At 34.8% G+C, this 23,313-nt stretch overlaps 1 pseudogene; it reads right to left on the bottom strand.

The window, feature by feature from the left end:
- LOC113192637 (actin-related protein 2/3 complex subunit 1A pseudogene) overlaps positions 1-16,600 on the bottom strand; it is a 39,360-nt pseudogene extending 22,760 nt beyond the window's left edge.
- Positions 16,601-23,313: the final 6,713 nt, after the last annotated feature.

Genomic DNA, 23,313 nt, shown 5'->3' with positions numbered 1-23,313 from the left:
TTAGAAAATTTGGAATGGAACCACCATTTGAACCAGCTATCCCATTCCTGGATGTATACCCAAAGGACTTAAAATTAGCATACTGCAGTGATGCAGCCACATAAATGTTTATAGCACCTCAATTCACAATATCTATACTGTGGAAACAACCTAGATGCCCTTCAATAGATGAATGGATAAAGAATCTGTGGCATATGGGAATATTACTCAGCCTTAAAAAAGAATGAAATTATGGCATTTACAGGTAAATGGATAGAGTTGGAGAATATCATGCTAAGCAAAGTAAGCCAATGCCCCCAAACCAGAGGCCAAATGTTTTGTCTGATAAGTGGATGCTCATCCATAATGTGTGTGGCGGGAGCAAAGAAAGAAGGGAGAAACTTTGGATTAATCAGAGGGGAGAAGGGGGAGGAGAGGGGTGTGGGGGATAAGATGGTGGAATGAGACGGACATTCTTACCCTATGTACAAGTATGATTTCCAAATGGTGTGACTCTACATCATGCATGACCAGAAAAATGAAAAGTTGTGCTCCATTTGTGAATAAATTTTTTAATTAAAAATTAACAAACCCTTGGTGGGGAGGAATCACACAATCATGCCAATAGATGCAGAAAATGTCTTTGATAAAATTGAGCTACACTTCATGATAAAAGCCCTAGAGGAATTAGAATTATACTCAATATAATAAAAGATATATATGAAAACTCATAGTCAACAATATACTGAATGGGAAAAAACCTGAAAACATTATTAAAAATTTTATTGGTTGTTTTTAGTTATACATGGCAGTAGAATCCATTTTGATATTATTATGCATGCATGGAATATACATTATTCTAATTCAGACCCCAGTACCCCTCCTTCTGCTTCTCTTTTCCCTGGTCCCTTCTCTCTATTGATCTTTCTTCCTTTTACCCATAGTTAATTTTTTAAATTAATTTCTTTTGGATGTACACTGTGGTGTATGCATATATGTACATAGGAAAGTTGTGCCGCAGTCTGGCTGGGCACAAAATAACCGAGCCGCCACACAGCCTTGTAGGTTCAAAACAGGAACTCCTTTATTCTCCACACTCCCGCGAACACCACACACCAACCGGAAATCCCTCCTCTGGCAATCCCTCCTCCAGCACTTCCCCAATCAATAGGAACTCTCCGGGAATCCCCGCGAGAACTCCAAAGTAGCCCGAGAACTCCAAAGTAGCAGGCGGAGGTGGACAGAAGGGGTCTAATATACAAATGAATCAATCCAGCATTATCTTCATGACTTGCCTCTCAACCAATACTATTGGCAAAATGCCAGGGGCCATTCCGACTCAGCTGTGGCTCTCAGCAAAGTTGTGTTGGATTCATTCCATTGTCCTTTCTTTCTCTATCCCTTCTCCCTTTTCTTTATTCTCTTTTGTCTAATCCACTAAACTTCTATTCTCCCACCCCATTATTGTGGGTTAACTTCCACACCTCAGAGAAAAATCCAACCTTTGTTTTTTGGGGATTGGCTTATTGTACTTAGCAGGATGGTCTCCAGATCCAACCAGTTGACAGCAAATGTCATAGAGTCATTCTTCTTAATGGCTGAGTACCATTGTGCATATCTACCACATTTTCTTTATCTATTCATCTGTTGAAGGGTACCTAGACTGGCTCCATAGATTAGATATTGTGAATTGTCCTGCTACAAATATTGATGTGGCTGTGTCACTGTAGTATGCTGATTTTAAATCCTTTGGATGTATACTGAGGAGTAAGACAACTAGGTCAAATGGTGGTTCCATTTCTCATTTTTTGAGGAATCTCCATACAGCTTTCCAGAGTGTTGCACCAGTTTGCCTTTCCACTAACAATATTTGAGCATACCCTTTCCCCACATCCTCACCAACATTTACTGTTATTGTATTCTTAATAATTTCAATTCTGACTGGTGTGAGATGGAATCTCAGTGTAGTTTTAATGTGCATTTTTAAAAATTATTAGGTATGTTGAACATTTTTTCTTTAATTACTAGGGATGTTGACCTTTTATATTTCTTCTTTTGAGAAGTGTCTGTTTAGTTCTTTTGCCCATTTATTTATTGGGTTATTTGTGGGTTTGGTGGTAAGTTTTTTGAGTTCCTTGTATATCCTGGAAATTAACAACCTGTCTGATGAGCAAGTGGCAAAGATTTTCTCTCATTCTGTAGGCTCTCTCTTCATGATGATCTTGAGTATTTTCTTTGCTGAGAAGAACTGAAAGCATTTTGTCTAACATGAACAAACATGAATGTTCACTCTTATTTAATCAAGTAGTAGAGCAATTAGGCAAGAGCAAATAGGCAAGGAAATAAATAAAAGTCATATAAACAGAAAGAAAGGATGCCAAATTATCATGTTAACAGATGGTGTTATTCTTTACCTAGAAAAATCTAAAGATTTTCCCCCAAAGACCATTACAATAAACAAAGTTACAGGATACAAAGTCAACATAAAATGCTTCTGACAAAAGTCAGGAACACTTTCATATGTCAATAGTGAATTTATTGAAAAAGAAATCATAAAAAATCTCATTCACAATAGCTACAAAAATAAAATACCTGAGAATAAACTTTATCAAGGAAGTATAAGATCTGCACAATGAAAATTATAGAACACTGATGAAATAAATTAATGAAGGTACAAAACACCAGAAAGTCCTTCTTTATTTATAGACTAGATAAATAAATACTCTTAAAATGGCCATTTTACCCAAAGTGATTTGCAGAGTCAATGCAATCCTTATTTAAATACCAGTAACCTTCTTCACAGAACTTGAAAAAATAATACTAAAATTTATGTGAAAGCGTGAAAGACCCCAAATAGCCAATGGAATCTTGAACAAAAAGAACAAAGCTAGAGATATCACAATATTTGATTTCAAGACATACAAAGTTATAGTAAAAACAAACCAGCATGGTATTGGCATAAAAATAGACATATAGACAGAATAGAGAGTCAATAAATTGATCCATTCATCTATAACCAACTTATTCTTGACAGAGATTCTAAAACTGAACATTGGAGAAAGGGCAACCTCTTTAATAAATGGTGCTGGGAAAACACATGTAAGACCCTATCTCTCACTCTGTACAAAAATTGACTCAAAATGGTTGAACAATATAAATATGAATCTGGAAATTATAAAAAGGAGAAAACATAGATGAAACATTTCAAGACATTAATATAGACACTTTTTTGGATATGATTACAAAATACAGGAAACAAATCAAAACTAGAAAAGCAGGATTATATCAAACTAAAAAGTTTTTGCAGCAAAGACACAAAAGAATGAAGAGGAAACCTACAGAATGAGAGACAATAATTGGCAATTCTTTATCTGACAAAGAATTAATATTCAGAATACATAAGGACCTCAAAACAATTAATAGAACAAACAACAAAAACTACAACCAAAATACCAAGTATTCCATTTAAAAAAATGGGAAAATAATTTGAATAAACACTTCCCAAAGGAAAATATACATATAGCCAACAAATAAATGAAAAATGCTCCTTATAATTAGTCATCAAGGAAATGCAAATCAAAACTGCAATGTGATACCACTCTATACAGTTAGAATGGCTATTATTTTTTTTAAAAAAGAAATAACACATGCTAGCAAGGATGGGGATAAAATAATTATATACACTGTTGATATTGTAAATTAGTACAGCCACTTTGGAAAACAATTTGGCATTTCCTCAAAAAACTAAAAAGAAAAATACCATGTAATCTAGCTATCTCACTCCTGGGTTTATTTCCAAAGAAAATGAAATCAGCATACAAGAAATATCTGTATGTCCAAATTTATTGTGGGACTATTACAAAATAGGCAATATTTGGAAGGTATCTAGGAACTTGTTGCCCATAAAAAAGTGAATGGATAAAGAAAATATAGTATATAGAGAAAATTAAATATTATTCAACTATAGAACAAATGCCTGATCTTTTCAGCAAAATGTATGGAAATGGATAAAATGCTTTATTTTTGACATAAGCCAGACAGAAAAGGTAAGTAATACATATTCTCTATCATATGTGAAAACTTAAAAAAGTCAACCTGGATATAGAATAGTGATAAAGTTTGGAAAAGTTGTTTGTGGAAGTAGGAGGATGAAATAAGGGAAGTTGAATTTTATCAGTGCACACTATGTTCATGTGTTGAAAAACCACATTGAACCTCATATGTATAATTAACATTTTTTTCAACAAAATAATTATTAAAAAGTTACTGAAATAAAACACATTATGGCTATTAGCACAGAAACAGAAAGGAAAATAAGAGATTACTATAAACAACTATATGCTACAAATTGTATAATTTGGAAAAATAAATAAATTTCTAAATCTATACATTTCACCAAGACTGAATGAGGGAGGAAGAAAAAGAAAATCTGAATAAACAAATAATGAGTAAGAAAAAGTCTCTCATCTAAGAATAACCCATGACCTAATAACTTTACTGTTAAAATCTACCAAACATTAAAGAAGAATTAATAGTAATGCTTCTCAAACTCTTCTAAAAAAATTGAAGAGGAGGGAATACTTCCAAATTCATTGAACAAGGCAAGCAAGCATTATCCTGGCACCAAAGCTAGATAAAGACACCAAAGAAAAGAAAGGTATAGGTCAATATTTCTAATGAATATAGATATAGAAATTTCAACAGCATACTAACAAATTGCTAAGTATGGGGGTTCATCCATATAATCCTAGCTACCTGGGAGGCCAAGGCAGAGGGATAGCAAGTTTGAGGCCAGACTCGGGCAACTTAGAAAGACTCTACCTCAAAATAAATATAAAGGGACTGGAGGTATGACCTAGTAAGACACTACTGGTTTAATCCCCAGTACTGCAAAACAAAACAAAAGTAACAAAAAGAAAACCAATTTTAATTTAACAGCACATTTGATCATGATCAAATGGAATTTATCCCTAGCATGCAAGGATGATTAATAAAATCAATGAACATGATATACCAGATTAACAGATTAAGCACAAAAAAACACACAATTGACTCAAACGATTTAAGAAAAGCATGTGACAAGTTCAGCATTCTTTTATGATTAAAAAACATCCACAAAAAGTAAAGAGAAAATATATGGAGGGACAGCCAGCATATTATTGAGGGGTTCTTCTTTTTGCTAAGGAGGGTGTAAGCCACCTGAGAATTTAAAGTCTAAAATAATTTGTGAAGAACAAAAGACAAAGAGTCAGAAATGTATTTACAAAAGCAGAGTTCCTCCTGATGGATCTAGTCCATAAAAGACCTTGAACTAGACAAAGGAAAGATGGCTCCAGTGGTTTATTTAAGGGGGTACATCCAAGGCAGGGATAAGGTTTGAAGGACGGAGTCTTGCTTCAGGGTGTCTTGCAATCACAGGTTGATTGGCATCTTGGCAGGTTACCCCCATCTCAGGTGCTGATGGAACATGGTAGAGTGGGATAGAAATTCACAATGTGTCAGGACAGTTAATCACTGGTTATTCCCAGACATCAGATGTTCCTATCCACTAGGCTTGATACACAGTGGCCCACATGCAGCCCATGGATGGCTTGCAACAAGAAAGAAATTAAAGCATACCACTATAGAAAATAATGACATTACAAAGGAAGACAGAGAGGAGAAAAAAAGCATTCTACATAACAGCCAGAAAGCAATAAAAATGACAAAATGGTAATAATAAGTTCTTAGCTATCAATAGTTATTTTAAATGTAAATTAAATTCTCCAAACAATAAGCACAGAGTATCTGAGTGAACAAAAAGGGAAAATTTCCAACTGTATGCTACCTACAAGTGACTCACTTCAGCCTTGAAAACCCATAAAGACTGAAAATTAAGGGGTAGAAAATGATACATTAACAAAATGGAAACCAAAAAAGAGAAGTATATCAGTTAAAATAGACTTTAAGTAAAAAACTATAATAAAAGTATTAGTATAATGATAGATAAGTTCATAAAGAACCTATAACAATTATCTTAAGTGCAGAGAAGATATTTGATCAAATGTATTGTTCAGTGTAATTTTTAAAAATCTCAGCATACCAGAAACAAGGGATAACTTTCTTAATCTGGTAAGAATTATACCCAAAAATGTGAAGCTAACATTACTTATTATTAAAAATGTTGGAAGTTCACCCTTAATCACATACCAGTCATGCCTACCAAAGCTGTTTCCCATCAGTGCTAGTCAGGGCAATAAGATAAAGAAAAATATTTAAATGGTATATGGATTGAAAGGAACAAAATATCATTATTCACATTGGGCAGAGAGAAAATATAAAATACTAAACATGCAAATATTTCAATTAATATGTAAATTTAGTAAGATTACTGCGTAGAACAATAGTGTAAAAATACATTGTTTGATAATAACAAAATATAAAATTTTAAACAATAACACCAGACAATAGCATAAATATTTCTAAACAATAGCATAGACATCCTAGTCATATAAAACATATGTAAGTCTAAAATAAAACTATAAAATATTAGGTGAATTAAAAAAGATTAAAAACAAATGCCAGAATATACTTCACTTATGTATTGGAAGCATTAAGATTTTAATTGTTTTTTGTTTGTTTGTTTTAGAAATTAATCTACATAATTAATGCAACCTAAGTAAAATTCTTGTGGTTTTATGAAATTAACAGAGTTTTCTACAAATTATATGAAAATTAGAAGAGTCTAGAAAAATAAAGACAACTTGGAAAATTAAAAGTAACATCAAAGGAGTTATACATCATGACTTATAAAAAGTTATGGTTTGCATGTGAATTGTCCCCCCAAAGATCAGGTATGAGACAATACAGGAAAGTGCAGAAGAGAAATGATTGGATTATAAGGGTCTTAACCCAATCAGTGAATTGGGTTAAGACCCCTATAATTACCACTCACTTACCACTCCATTAATCCCCTGATAGGGATTAATGGAGTGGTAATTGAAGTGGTAGGATGTGGCTGGAGGAAATGGCTCATTGGGGGTATAGCTTTGGGGTACCTATTTGTCTGGCAAGTGGAGATCTCTCTCTCTCTCTGCTTCCTGATCTCATGTGAGCTACTTTCTTTTGCCGCACACTCTGCCATGCTGTTCAGCCTCACCTCAAGCCCCAAGGAATGGAGCCAGCCTTCTATGGACTGAGATCTCTGAAATTGTGAGCCCCCAAATAAACCTTTCCTCCTCTACAATTGCTCTGGTTAGGTCTTTAAGTCATAGCAGTGAAAAACTGACTAAAACATAAAGTAACAATAATCACTTTGTATTGACAAAAGGGGGAATAAATGCAACAATTAGACTAAATACATATTACAAATATATTAGAGAGTATAGAGAACATGGGTAATTTCAACATAGTAATAGAGATTATATTAAAGAACAAAATGGAAATTGTCTAAAACTGAAATGCACAGTGTTGTAGGAAGAGTAGTGTCTCCCCAAAGATGCTCATGTCATAATCACCAGAATTTATGAATATTTCATCTTACATGGAAAAAGGCACTTTGCAGGTATAATTATATTAAGAATCTTGGATTATCTGAGTGGGCCCAATGTAATTATAAGAATTATCAGAAGTGAAAAAGGGAGGCCACAGTGACAGAGTCAAAGAAAGATTGGAAAAATCGTATATTGCTGGCTTTAAATGGAGGAACAGCACAATGCCAGGGATACAGGTGGTTTCTAGAAACTAAAAAAAAGGAAATAAATTCTCTTCTACAGCTTCCAGATGAAACCCAGTATTTAAAAAATAGCTTTATTGATATATAATTTGCATACCATAGAATTTATCCATTTTAAAATGTCTACAATTCAAATATTTTTGTTGTATTCAGAGATTGTGCAACAATCACCACAATTTCAAAGCATTAAATAGATTTTTTTGGAGGCTTCTATTTATTGATTTTCTAGCAAAATCCTATTTAAACTATTTTATTTTTATTTTTTCACATTTTAATTGGTGCATTATAGTTATACATAATTATGGGATTTGTTGTTACATATTTGTACATGCACACAAAATAACAATATAATTTGGCCACTTTCACTCCCCAGTATTTACCCATTCCCTCCCTAACTCCCACTTTTTACCTTTTTTTTTAAAAAAAAATTATTATTTTTTTTTCAGTTATACATGAAAGTAGAAACCATTTTTGACATAATTATAAAAGCTAACTTGGTCCCCAGAACCTCCATTTCCCCAACTCCTGTTCCCTACCTGCTACTCTAATGATCATTCAGTTATTTTTTTTATTGGTTGCTCAAAACATTACAATGATTTTGACATATCATATATATCATACATTTGATTCAAATGGGGTATGAATTCTTATTTTTACCTCGTGTACAGATTGTAGGATCACATTGGTTATACAGCCACGTTTATACATACTGCCATACTAGTGTCTGTTGTATTCTGCTGCCTTTCCTATCCCCTTCCTATCCCCCCTCCCCTCCCCTCCCATCATCTCTCTCTACCCCATCTACTGTAACTCATTTCTCTCTCTCTCTCTCTTTCCCCCCCCTTTCCCCTCACATCCTCTTATATGTAATTTTGTATAACAATGAGGGTCTCCTTCCATTTTCTGTGCAATTCCCCTTCTCTCTCATAGTTATTTTTTTAAATTAATTTCTTGCAGATGTACATGATGATGAGATTCACTGGAATGAATCTGACATAACTTCCCTTTTCTCCCTTTCCTCTACTGATCTCCCATTGATTTTCATGAGATCCATCCCCACCTTTCTTTTCTTTTTTCTTCTCTAGCTTCTGCATATGAGAAACACATAAAATGTTTGACTTTCTGGGTTTGACTTATTTTGCTCATCATAATTGTGTCTAATTGTAACCATTTATCTGCAAATAACATAAAACTCCATTGTGTATATACATACCATATTTTCTTCATGCATTCATGCATTAATGGATATGTAGGTGGTTCCACAGTTGAGTATCATTAATTGTGCCACTATAAATATGGCTATGCTGAGAAGAAACTTTTTAGTTTGATTCCATCCCATTTATTGATTCTTGGTTTTAATTTTATAGGAGTCTTATTAAAGAAGTTGGGGCCTAATCCCACATGATGAAGGTTAGGGCATACTTTTTCTTCTATTAGACGCAGAGTCTCTGGTTTAATTCCTCAGTCCTTGATCCACTTTGAGTTGAGTTTTGAGCATGGTGAGAGATAGGGGTTTAATTTCGTTTTGTTGCATATGGATTTCCAGTTTTCCCAGCACCATTTGTTGAAGATACTATCTTTTCTTCAATGCATGTTTTTGGCTCCTAGGTCTAATATAAGCAATTAGAGAAATGCAAATCAAAACAACTCTTAGATATCATCTCACTCCAGTCGGACTGGCAGCTATTATGAAGATAAACAACAGTAACTGTTGGTGAGGATGTGGGGGAAAAATTACACTCATACACTGATGGTGGGACTGCAAAATGGTGCAGCTGTAATGGAAAGCAGTATGGAGATTCCTTGGAAATCTGGGAATGGAACCACCATTTGACCCAGCTATCCCTCTCCTTGGATTATACCCAAAGGATTTAAAAATAGCATACTACAGGAACACAGCCAATGTTTATAGCAGCACGATTCCCAATAGTTAACCTATGGAGCCAACCTAGATGCCTTTCAGTGGATGAATGGATAAAAAAATATGGCATATATACACAATGGAATTTTACTCAGCAATAAAAGAGAATAAAATCATGGCATTTGCAGGTAAATGGATGGCGTTGGAGAAGATAATGCTAAGGGAAGTTAACCAATCCCCAAAAAACAAATGCCAAATGTTTTCTCTGATATAAGGAGGCTGACTCATAGTGGGGTAGGGAGGGAGAACTTGGGAGGAATAGATGAATTCTAGATGGGGCAGAGGGGTTGCAGGGAAAGGGAGAGGGTACGGGATTAGCAAGCATGGTGGAATGTGATAGACATGATTACCCAAAGTACATATATGAAGACACAAATTGGTGTCAACATAATTTATATACAACAAGAGATATGAAAAAAAGTGCTGTATAAGTGTAATGCATTCTGCTGTCATTTATTTTTTTTAAAAAATCAATAAAAAATAAACATGTCTGTACACATACCACTGTAATATGATGATTATAATTCTTCAGGATAAATACCAGGTAGTAGTATAGCTGGGTCATGTGGTGGTTCCATGCCTAATCTTTTGAGAAACCTCCAAACTGCTTTCCAAAGTGGTTATACTAATTAAAAATCTCACCAACAGTGCAACAGTATTCTTTTTCTCCACATCCTCTACAGCATTTGTTTTTGTTTGGATTCTTTTTTATTGTTTTTTTAAAAGATTTAAAAAATTTGTTCTAATTAGTTATGCATGATAGTAGAATGCATTTTGATACAGCAGATATAAATGGAATATAACTTCTCATTCTTCTGGTTGTACATGATGTAGAATCACACTGATTGTGTAATCATATATGTATATAGGGTTATAATGTTCGATTCATTCTGCTATCCTTCTTACCACCATACCCCCTCCTCTCCTTTTACTCCCTACTACCTAATCTGAAGTACTTCTATTTTCCCCTAGCTCCCTGGACTTTCATTGTGAATTAACATCTGCACATCAGAGAAAACATTTGACCTTTGGTTTTGGGGGATTGGCTTATTTCACTTAGCATGATATTCTCCTGCTCCATCCAATTACTGGCAAATGTCAGAATTTCATTCTTCCTTAAGGCTGAGTTACATTCTCACAGGTGTGAGATGGAATCCTAGTGTAATTTTGATTTGGATTTCCTTAATTGCTGATGATGTTGAACATTTTTTATACATTTGTTCACCATTTGCATTTGATAACTGCCATTGAGAAGTATCTGTTTAAAATTCATTTGCCCATTTATTAATTGGGTTATTGGATTTTTTTTGGTGTAAAGGTTTTTGAGTTCTTTATATATTCTAGCTATTAATTCTCTGTCAGAAGACTAGTTAGCAAAGATTTTCTCCCATTCTGTAATTTTTCTATTTACATCCCTAATTGTTTGGTTTGCTGTGCAGAAACTTTGTAATTTGATGTAATCCCATTTATTAACTCTTGATATTATTACCTAAATTTTAGGGGCACTATTGAGAAAATTGTTGCTGTGCCTATATGCTGGACTGTTTATCCTAAATTTTCTTCTAGGAGTTGCATAGTTTCAGGCCTAATACCAAGGTCTTTGATCCATTTTGAGTTGATTTTTTGTGTGTGTGGGATAAAAGAGACAGTTCTAATCTCATTCTTCTACATGTGGCTAATTATTTTCCCAGCATTATTTGTTTAAAAAGCTTTTTTTCTCCAATGTATGTTTTTGGCACTTTTTTCAAGGACAGATGACTGTAGATGTGTGTGTTGGCTTCTTTGTCTTTTGTTCTGTCCAATTGGCCTATGTGTCTGTTTTCATACCAGAATCACATACTTGTTGTTACTGTATCTCTGGAACATAATTTGAAGCCAGGTATTGTGATGCCTTTTTGGCTTAGAATTGCTTTGGCTATTCTGAGTCTTTTATGCTTCCCACTGAAATTTAGGACTCTTTTTTTTTAGCTAGTTCTGTAAAGAATGTCATTGGCATTTTGATGGGGATTGTATTGAATATGCTTATTGTTTTTATTAGTATGGCCATTTAAAGGATATTAATTCTGCCTCTCTATGAACATGGGAGCAAATTGTTGCCACACATGTCACCACTAATCTTCAGGATATATAAAGAACTCAAAAAACTTAACACCAAAAAACCAACAACCCAGTCAACAAGTGGGCTAAGGAGCTGAACAGACACTTCACAGAAGAAGATAAACATTTGATCAACAAATGTACAAAAAAAATGTTCAACATCTCTACTAATTAGAGAAATGCAAATCAAAAATACTCTAAGATTTCATCTCATGCTAGTCATGAGTCATGGCAGTTATCAAGAATAAAACAACAATAAATGTTGGGGAAGATGTTGGAGGAAAGGCACACTCATACATTGCTGGTGGGGCTGCAAATTGGTGCAGCCAATCTGGAAAGCAGTATGGGAGATTTCTTAGAAAAATTGGAATGAAACCACCATTTGACCCAACTATCCTACTCCTCTGTCCATACCCAAATAACTTAAAATCAGCTACATCGATATTTATAGTAGCTCAATTTATAATAGCTAAACTGTGGAAGCAAACTAGATGTCCTTCAATAGATGAATGGATAAATAAACTGTGGTATATATACACAATGGAATATTACTTAGCATGAAAAGAGAATAAAATTATGGCATTTGTAGGTAAATGGATAGAGTTGGAGAATATCATGCTAAGCAAAGTAAGCCAATCCCCCAAAACCAAAGCCCGAATGTTTTCTCTGAGAAGTGGAAGATGATACATAATGGGGGATGGGAGGGAAAGCATGATAAAAAAATGGAGAAACTTTGGGCAAAGGAGAGGAAGGGGTAGGGAGGGTATAGAGGGCAGGAAATATGGTAAAATGAGATGAATATCATTACCCTAGGTACATGTATGACTGCACATGTGGTACAATGCTGCGTCATGTACAACCATAGAAATGGAAAGTTGTGCTGCAATTGTATACAATGAGTCAAAACGCATTCTGCTGTTATATATATCTAATCAAAATAAATAAATTAATTAATAACAGAATCTAAAGTGATTCTGATAGGCTTGCCTTTAAATGTGACCTCATGTTTTTCTTTGGAGGCTTTTACAATCCTATCTTTGTTCAATAATTTAGGCATTTTAATTGTCGAGTATCTCATGGAGAGGTACTTTTTTGAGCTTGTCTATTTAGGGTTCTGATTGCATTTTGCATCTGAATTTTCATCTCATTTTCCAGGTTTTGAAATTTTTCTATTATAATTTTTTTGAGACGGTTATAAATTACATTAGCCTGTTTTTTATAACCCTCATCAATTCCAATGGTTTTTAAATTTGGTCTCTTAATGTTGTCCAAGAGTTCTTATATTCTGATCATAGCTACTTATTTTATTCTTTCAATGATTTCTGAAGTTTAAGGCTGGCCACTTTGCCTTCCAGCTCTGAGATTCTGTCTTCATCATGGTTTATTCTATTAGAGACACAATGAAAAATTTTGTTTGATTTATTATCTTTCACTTCTAAGATTTCTATTTGATTCTTTTTCTATATTTTATCTCCTTATTGAATTTCTCACTTGTATCCTTACTGAATTTTTATGTTTTCTTTTTCGAGACACATGATAGCAATTAGTTATACTCCATATATGTGCTGACTCTTTATTCATTCAGTTATTTTTCTGTTTTCTCTCAAAAATCATTGATATTTTTTATAATTGTATATTGATTTCTTTTCTGATATTTCATCCACTTCAATGTCATTGGAGTCAGTTGCTAGTGAATTATGAACTTAACGAGGTATCATGTTACCTCAATTTTTCATATAAGCTCTATATCCCTGTATTGGGTTTAGAGGGATTTATCTTTTTCTCTTTGAGTGGGTCTTTTTAGGGCACAATTTTTTTACTTGCCAAAGTGTCCTAGAGTGCTCTAGATTGAATCATCTTATATGTGTGGGTCCATAGTCTTTGTATTAACTTTGTTTTTGCCATAGCAGTGATTATCCATAGTTGAGAACTGGGTGCCCACCCCTATTTCTACTTGCGACCTGGACATTAGCTTAGATTTTTTCTCTTCTATTCTTTGTATAGCTGAAGATTGAGTGTCATTAATTTGTATTTGGAGCAGGGTGTGATGTCTTTTTGTTGAATTTAGTTCAGAAGCAGAGTCTTTATCCTGTGAACTTGTAGTGTCCCTGGAGGTTCCAAGCACCTCACAGAATAGGGCAAAATAAACAATAGCAAAATCCAATGCAAACAATATACAGTAGTAAATTAAATACCTGTTTGCTACTATGACATGTACAATAGTAATTACAAAAACAAAACAAAAAAACAGGAATGGTTGGGGGTCAGAAATTATGAACAGAAAAAAACAATAACTATAAACTAGATCTTGCTTTTAGGTAAATAGTGGGTGTCAAATATGTCATCCAGAGCAGTAATAATTACATCATAATTAATGGTGGGGGCAGGAGTTACATAAACCAATTAGTTCTAAAAGATAGTAAAACTATAGTTAATTAGGAAGCTGAGATAGGAGAATCACAAATTCAAAGCCAGAGTCAACAATTTAGTGAGGCCCTATGCTACTTAGTGAGACCCTATCTCAAATTAAAAAATAAAAAGGGCTGGTGATGTCACTTGGCGGCAGAGTCTTTGGGTTCAATCCGAGTTTATCAGAGAGAGATAAAAGAAAATGTGCTAGGAAGCTAGCAAACAGTTTACAATTAACAAAAATGGACAGAGTGGGCAAAGGAAAGGAAGGGGTAGGGAGGGTATAGGGGGCAGGAAATATGGTAAAATGAGATGGACATCATTACCCTAGGTACAAATATAGCACAATATTGTTATAAGGAAAGAGATAAAATAGGAAAAATAATGTAAAGGTTTAGAGGAAGAAAGAACATTAGGATTTGGCTGTTAGCAGGAGAGGAAAAGAAAGAGAAATAAGGGAAAGAAACAAATCAAAACAAATCAAAACAAAACCAAAGTGTACAAACTAAAAAACCCTAACCCTCAAAAATCAAAGCAAGGAAAAATAAACTACATTTAACAGACTCTGCTTCTGAACTAAATTCAACAAGTATGTATAGTATATATATGTTCCTGACCCAGCAAGCACAGCAAAATTGTGTGTGTGTCTCTCTCTCTGTCTCTCTCTTTCTGTCTCTGTCTCTCTCTCTCTCTCTCTCTCTCTCTCTCTCACACACACACACACACACACACACACACACACAGAGAGAGAAAATATCTTAATGAAAAATGAAGGAATTGTCTCCATTGAGGTGGTTAAAATAGGCCACAAGAAAGGATGGTTTCTGTCTATACCCAGCTGTCTTTCTGTTTCTTCTTGAGCTATGAGGAAGGAGGGTTGGGGGTGAGAGGGAGGGAGCACTCCACTACTGATGCTGTTTTCTTTTGCTCTCTGAGCTACCCGTAGGAGTGGCCTAAGACTGAAGCTGGTTGAAATAAGTCTCAGCTTTCTTTCACACCAGTATAAAGTAGGACGCAGTGGGAAGTATCTCAGCTTGAGTTTTGTCCACACAGACCAGACTGGTACAATTTCAGTGTGCAGCTACAACAGAGTTCTATGAGGGAAGGTCTGGTGGGTGGGGCTTAGGTTATATCAGGTCTCAGTGACTTTATTGGGTGTTATCTGCTCTGGAGAGATTAGATCAACACACCCCAAGGGCCTGGCAGTTGCTGATCTGTTTGGAATCTGGATCTCTGGAGCTTCCAAATATTTTTACTTGGGGTCAGGGCAGCCAATCCTTCACACACTGTGCTGCTCTTGAACATAGCCTTCCCAGGCTCAGTCCCTGAGTGTATTCATACCTGCCTGTTCATATTACCAACCTTCTTCAGGTGGCCATGTAATCTGCCAGACTCAAAGAAGAAGCAAGCTGAGCTAACATTAGCTTTGCTTTTCTGACTTAAAATCCCTCTGGGAATATCTTCTCTGTGCCTGTTTCACTCATTTTCCACTAAGTATACCTTAGGTCATATGGTAGGTGATTGCTAGAACAGTTGTGGCAATGTTTGCTGTGATCTCTTGGCTCCTGCAGCAGCAGCTGCAGCATAGCCACCTCAAGATGGCTACCACCTCACTCTCTGCAGTCAGTTGAAAAACAGAGCACTTCTCAATCACCAATGAACAGTGCATCTTTTAGATCAGCTAAATTCAGGCTGCTCTTCTGATCCCAGGCGTTTTTATACCAAATCTGTATTTCTCTCTGTGCTTTCCCTCCTCTGTGTTGAACCAGTGCTGCTATAAGGGGACAGATAAATGAGAATGGTGGGAACACAAGGTTAAGAGAATAACTCTACACAATAAGCCTGCTGTGCTGACCCCCTATAAGCTTTCTTTGCCAAAAAAGCAATCTGCCTGCAGCCCTTCCTGGCTTAGGCAAAGACAAAGGTCAGGTAGTTAGTGTAGTTAATGTTGGGGGGCAGGTGTCAAGAGAGAACCATGACTGGTTATCAGACAGAGAGGACAGTGGGTTGTTAACCTTGGCAATTGTGCTCCTGGGCACTCTAGGTTACTAACAAAGAACCTCCTTGTCCTTGCTCTTGGGCATAGAGTTGAAAGAGAAGACAATAATTTAAAGAGGAGTTCTGGGGTCTATGAAAGAGCAAGACACACCCCCTCCTATGGAAACCCAGCTTTGGGGTCCCTTCTGTTTTGAGAAGTCTATTGCCATCACTTTCTTAAATAAAACTTGCTTTCTGTGCTTGCCTCAGCATTTCTCAGGTGTTTAATCTTCAACAAGAACCCATTCCTGATCTTCAAGACTGGTATTATTGCCACTGCTTCAACCAGCGTGGCTCCAATGTACTCATTATACTTTGCTTAATATACCCAAATTTCTGAGTCTCTAAGACACTCCAACTTTTCAATATTGAATTGTAGTAAAATCCCTCTTTCACTTACCTCTCTTAGAAGCAGTATTCCCACTGCTTGAATCCTGAGCCATGGAGCAACTAGGAATGTATTTTTCTTCCTCTAAATGCCTAGATTAAATTTTACTGCTTAAATAGATTTTTAAAAATTTATTTTTAGATATACGTGAGAGTAGAGTTTATTTTGGCATATTATATTTACATGGAGTTTAACTTACTCTAATTAGGATTCCATTCTTGTGATTGTGCATGATGTGGAGTTTCACTGCCCATGTATTCATATATTAACACAGGAAAGTTATGCCTGATTCATTCTAGTGTCTTCATGATTCCCACTCTTTCTTCCCTTCATTCCCCTTTGTCTAATCCAACAAACTTCTATCCCCAAGCCCCATTGTGCATCAGAGGGAACATTCAAATTTTGGTTTGGGGGACTGGCTTAAAAAGATTTTTTTTTTAAACAATCAAACATCTCTATCTAGTGGGCTGAACCATATCTTCTCCAAAGAGGTCTGAACATATTTCAACTTTTTCCTTTTATGTATTCTGCTACTCAACCCAAGGGATACTATATTGAATTTCCTTCCATCTATCTTTTTTTTAAAAAAAAAGTGTATATGAAAGTGTAGATCTTACACTTTTATTGCTGTTAATGATGATTTATATTACATTTTTCCTGTTTTACTGTGTAATTTAAATCTCCCTTTTGGACCTAGACTACTACACTCATAATATAGATGTGGGTGTTCCTGATTCTTTTGTTGAGGACTTAGAAAAAAAGTGAGGAGAATGGTAACAAAAGCATTCCATCTTAGAAAATATTTAAATGATAATAAATACACTACTGGTAGAAATATGAATGTTAAAGTTGCTTCAAGAAAAGCATCACATGGAATTTTCCAAAATTCAACTGAGTCATTAGCCCACTGTGTTAGTTATCAACATATTGCCTCACCATTCTGCACCTTGTAATATATGCTTCATGATAAACAATAAAATTCCTTTAAGCATGTTTACTTAATGCAAGCACAATATGAAGCTTTCTTTTAGAGACACTGGGGAGGAATTGCAGGAGGAAGAATCTCTTCTATCATATCTGACATGGGCTAAAATTTGGCAATGTGGGTAAGGATACTGGGTAGAGTACTTCTCCAACTGAAGGCCAAGGTCCTTCTGTGACTGCAGCTTCTGGAAACAACATTTTACAGCCTTGTCTACAGAGAAACCAGAGTCTCTGCATACACTCAAAGGGCCTACTGCCCATGCCAGAGCCCAACTTTTCTCTGGACATTTCTTAATGTCCTGTGCATATCTGCTTGTAGCCTAGGGGAAGTAGAGCATATACAAACATGCTATTCATTTTTTAAGCCCTAGGTTCTAAAAAACTCTTAACATATCTGCCACCAAGACTCTTGCTACAAACTCACTCCAGCAATTGAAAACACCACTCCCCTGAACTCATGAGGATTGCCTTGGCTGGTGATTTCAGATAAATTCTAAAAGCTGTCATTTTGAGTTTCTTTATTTATACTCTTTATCATAGATAATATTTTCTTATACTAAACTTTCCCTGTTGAACATATGGTGTAATTTTTATCAAGGACCTAGGTTGTTATGCCCACAGAGCCAAGAAGTTTATCTAATTCTAACTGGACATTTAGGAGACCAAACAAATAGCAGCAGAAGCAGCAGCAACAACAACGACAAAGCCCATAAGAATATTTTTAAATTGTTTGAAAAGCATAAATAAAGAAAACAGTCTTAAAAGAAACCAAAGGAAAAATAAAATTAAACTTATGGGAATAAAAATTAATGATTTTCTTCCTGTTAAAAAAATGGAAGTCAGAAAATAATTGATTGACACATTTGAAGTCATGGAAATAAAAATTTCCAATATAGAATTCTACTTGTAGAAAGAAAAACCTTCCAAAATAAGGCCAAAAAAACCAAGATTTTTTTTGGTAATCTTTTAGATTACAGAGAAATTGTTATAGATAGAAACCCAAGTCAACAGGAATAAAGACTAAAAACATAAAAAAATAATATATGTAGATGTTGTTGTCAGTTTTCTCATCACTGTGACCAAAAGATCTGACAACCACAATGTGGAGGAGGATTGGCTCACAGTTTCAGAGGTCTCATTCCACAGAGGACCAGCTTCACAGATCTGAGACTACAATGAAGCATGGCAGAGGAAATCAGCTCAGTATAGGGCAACAGAAAGCAGAGAGAGAAAAAAATATACTCACCAAGGAAAAACAAAAGCCCCAAAGGTAGACTCCCAGTGATTTTGTCCGCTAGCTATAGCCTCCCTTCCTACAATTACCACCCACTTAGTCACCATTAAAGAACTAATCCACACATTAGTTATAACTCTCATAATCTAATTATTTACCTCGAAGTTCTTGCATTGTCTAACATGGGAGCTTTTGGGGAACACCTTAATATAAAATTATAACATTGTGCCCTTGGCCCCCAAAAGCTCATGCCCATCTCACAAAGCAAAATACGTTCAGTTTATTACAGAAAGACCCCAGAGTCTTAACAGTTCTAGCATTGCCCAAAAGTCCAAGCCCAAAATCTCATCTGAGATTCAAGACAAACTCATGGCAATTTTTCCCTATAAAGATCAAAAGCTCATCACATAATATGCAATATATATATATATATATAATGGCACAGGGTAAATATTTTTTCCCCAGAAGAAGGCATAAAAGAAAGAAGGGATGGTACAAAAGCAAAATTGAAATCTAAATTCTTTAGATTATAAGTTTTGTAGCTCCATCTGAAACTCATGGCATAATAGTGTTTTCTTTACTAGACTTGTGTAACTCCACCCCTATGACCTTGCTGGCTGCAGCCCACATGGCCTCTCTCTCCCTTGGCTTATCTCCATCCAATTCCTACAGCTTTCTTCAGCATACATTCCATGTTAGTGGCATCTCTTAATCTCCACTGTAGCTTTAGCTTCCTTCTCACATCTTTAGGCATTAAGTTTCCATGGGTTCTCATGGTTGCCCTCAGAAATTCTGATTCTGCTAAACTTTGCCTGACCTCCCAGGTCTTCCTTTGAAATTTTAATGAAAGACTCCATGAGCTCCTAACTCCAGCATCCTGCAATTCTAAAGAACCAGCACCATGTGGTTGATGCCAAAATGTGCCACCATCTCAAGCAGTAGCCAAGCCTCCTGGCCAACTGAACATGCTGAAACAAATTTCTAGGCTCCCTATGCCTCCATGGTCTTTTATCAAAGGAATTTTTAGTTTTATACCCTTGAGCCTGAGATGAGTTTGGTCTTGAAAATTCCTGAGCTGTCCTTAAGCAATCTTTCTTATTATTTCTAGATAAAGTACTTAGCAGCTCTGTAGTGTTTGTAATGTATCTAACAACCATAACTACCTTAGCTCCAGTTTTTCTTAAATTTTTTTTTGTGACCAAACTGCAAGTTTTTCAAATCTTTCTGTTCCTCATTTTTATAATAAACTTGGCTAAAAGCTTCCAGAGATATTCATGCCACTGCTTAAATACTGTACTGCCTTGAGATTTCCTCCTCTAGATTAACTAGTACATCACATTTAAATGCAGCCTCACAAAAATTCTCAGGATATGGGCAAAACATAGACAAATTATATTACACAAATGAGAGAAAATGACACGAATGGTCTCTAGACAAATTTCTAATAGAGTCCTCCTTCTCCAAAACCTAATGACCCCTGTCTTTACTACCCACAGTCCTATCAACATTCTGATTTTCTGAATTCCCACCAGAATTGCCCATGAAGCTTCACTTACAACATTATAAATCATTTCCAGATTTTATCTCTGAATTTTTTGAAATTCCTCCCCTGCCACAAAACCAGCTCCAAAGGCTTCTGAACCACATGGTCAGGTTAGTCACAACATCACTTCTTGGTACTAATTTCTGTTTCAGTCAGCTTTTGGTCACTGTAACCAAAGACATGATGAGAACAATGTAGAGGAGAAAAAGGTTATTTTGGCTTATGGCTTCAGAGGTTCAGTGCATGGTCTGTCAACTCCATAGCTCTGGGCCCAAGGTGAGGCAGACCATCATGGAAGCAGTGTATGGCAAAAAAAGCAGCTCAGAACATGCTAACAGGAAACAGAAAACCTCACTCACCAGGAACAAAATATAAAACCAAAGTCACACTCCCAGTGATCAATGTTCTTTAGCTACACCCTCCTTGCCTATAGATACCATTCACTTAATCCATAACAGTGAATTAATCTGCTCATTAGGTTACAACTCTAATAACTTATTTCACTTTTAAACATTCTTGCATTGTCTCACACATGAGGATATGGGGGACACCTCATACCTAAACCATAACAGTAGGTAAATATACACTGAAGAATTTTAGACTATTGAATGTTTAAAGCAAAAATTACAATAATTTGTGAAATTTATCCAAAAGTAAAATATTATATGTATCATATATAATAATCTATAGGTACATGTCTACCACTATGTGCTCAATGAATGAATAAATAAATATGAATGTGTAAATGGAAGGTAGATAAATTATATTACACAAATGAGAGAAAATAAGTGGTTCTTTTCTTTCTGAATCTGGTTTATTTCACTTAAGATGATGATCTCTAGTTTCATCCATTTACATGAAAATGACATGATTTTATTCTTTTTGACTCAATAAATATTTTACATATATACCACATTTTATTTATCCATTTATCTGTCAACGGGTACCTAGGCTGATTCTATAACTTGACAATTGTGAATTTTACTGCAGATATCTCTGTAGTATGCTGTCTGTAATTTCTTCAGATATAATACAAAGAAGAAATTAACCAAAAGAAGATATATACAAAGAAGACGGCAGTAATATTTTTAGTTTTGTATGCTACCTACTTACTGAGTTCCATAATGGTTGCACTAATTCACATTCCCAACAACAGTATAGAGAGGTTCCATTTTCCTTAAATTCTTATTAAAGTTATTTCTATTCTTTTTTTTGTGTGTGTGTGTGTGCCAGGAATTGAACTCAGAGACACTTGACAACTGAGCCCCAGTCCCAGCCCTTATTTTGTAATTTTATTTAGAGATAAGATCTCACTGAGCTGCTTAGTGCAACTAAGTGCAATTAATGGGTTGATTAATTTGGTCTGCAAGTGTCTTATTGAGGATTTTTAAATCTGTTTATCAGGGATGACAGTCTGTTGTTTCCTTTTCTTTATTGTGTTTTTATTTGGTTTTGGCATCACAATGGTATTGACTTTGTTGAATGAGCTTAGAACAGTTCCTTCCCTTTCTGTTTTATGGAATATTTTGAGGAACAATGACATTATTTCTTATTTAAAAGTCTGAGAACACTCAGCCATGAATCTGTCCAGTCCTGGGGCTTTCCTTGTTGTAAGGCTTTTTATTACTTGTTCAATCTCATTTCTTATTATTACTTTAGGTTTTATTATATTTTCTTGATTCAATTTTGGTAGGTCATATATGTCTAGAACTCTATCCATTTCTTCTAGATTTTTTTCAATTTATTAGAATATTTTCAAAATAATCCCTAATGATTCTCTGGGTTTCACTGGCATTTGTTCTAATTTCCTCCTTTTCATCTCTGATTCTATTGATTTGGATCTTTTCTTTTGGCTAGTGTGAATAAGGGTTTATCATCTCAAAGAACTAATTTTATTTCATTGATTCCTTGCATTGTTCTTTTAGTCTCTATTTAATTTATTTCAACTCTGATCTTTATTATTTCTTTTCTCTACCAATTATGAGTTTGGTTTGTTCTTGTTTTACTAAGACTTTTAGATGCATTATTAGTCATTTATTTGACACACACATCTCTCTCTTTCTCTCTCTCTCTCTCTCTCTCTCCCTCTCTCTCTCTCTCTCTCTTAAAATATAGGCATTTATAGCTATAAACTTTCCTCTTAGAACTTTCTGACTTCAGTTTATCTCATAGATTCTGGTATGTTGTGCTTCCATTTTCATTTAATTCTAGGGTCTTCTAACCCTTTCCCCCAATTTCTCCAATGAATTAATGATTATTCCAAAGTGTATTTTTTTGTTAAAAAATCCATGTGTTTGTATAATTTCTTTCATTTTAAGAATGTGTATATCTTTACCAGTGAAGAGTGTTTCTTGCAGGTAATGTATTTGTTTACAATAAAATAAAATATATATACATACATACATATATATTAGAGATATGATCATGCTATAGAAATATGATCTATAGTAATATCATATAAAATAGACTTAAAAGCTTAAAAGAGGCAAAGAGGATGTTATAAATTAATATAAATTTTAATACTTCAAAAAGTCATAGTGATTTTTAACATTTATGCATCTAACAGCAGAGCACCAAAACATATAAAGGTAAAAAAATATCAGAATTGAAGGGGAAAAGAGGTACACAATAATAGTTATCACTCCCTCTCTTTTGATAATCATTCAGAAGTAAGGAAATAAAGAACTTGCACAACAAATAAACCAAGTATACTCAATGACAGCAGAATACACACCCTTCACAAATGCACATGGAACATTCTTCAAAATAGAATATACACTAGTTACAAAGAAAGTCTCAATAGATTTAAAAAGATAGATATCATACAAAGTATTTTCTCTATTCACAATGGTATATAGTCAGAAATCAGTAACAGAAGGAATGCTGGAATATCCACAAATATATGGGAATTAAACAACACAACCCTAAACAACCAATGAGTAAAAGAAGAAATCATGAAAAATATTGAAAATTGCTTGGAGATAAATGGAAATAGAAACAAAAAATA

Source organism: Urocitellus parryii, chromosome 11, assembly GCF_045843805.1.
Source record: "Urocitellus parryii isolate mUroPar1 chromosome 11, mUroPar1.hap1, whole genome shotgun sequence".
Classification (NCBI taxonomy): Eukaryota; Metazoa; Chordata; class Mammalia; order Rodentia; family Sciuridae; genus Urocitellus; species Urocitellus parryii.
Note: the sequence above shows the minus strand (reverse complement) of the source record. Positions and strands in the feature narration are given on the sequence as shown.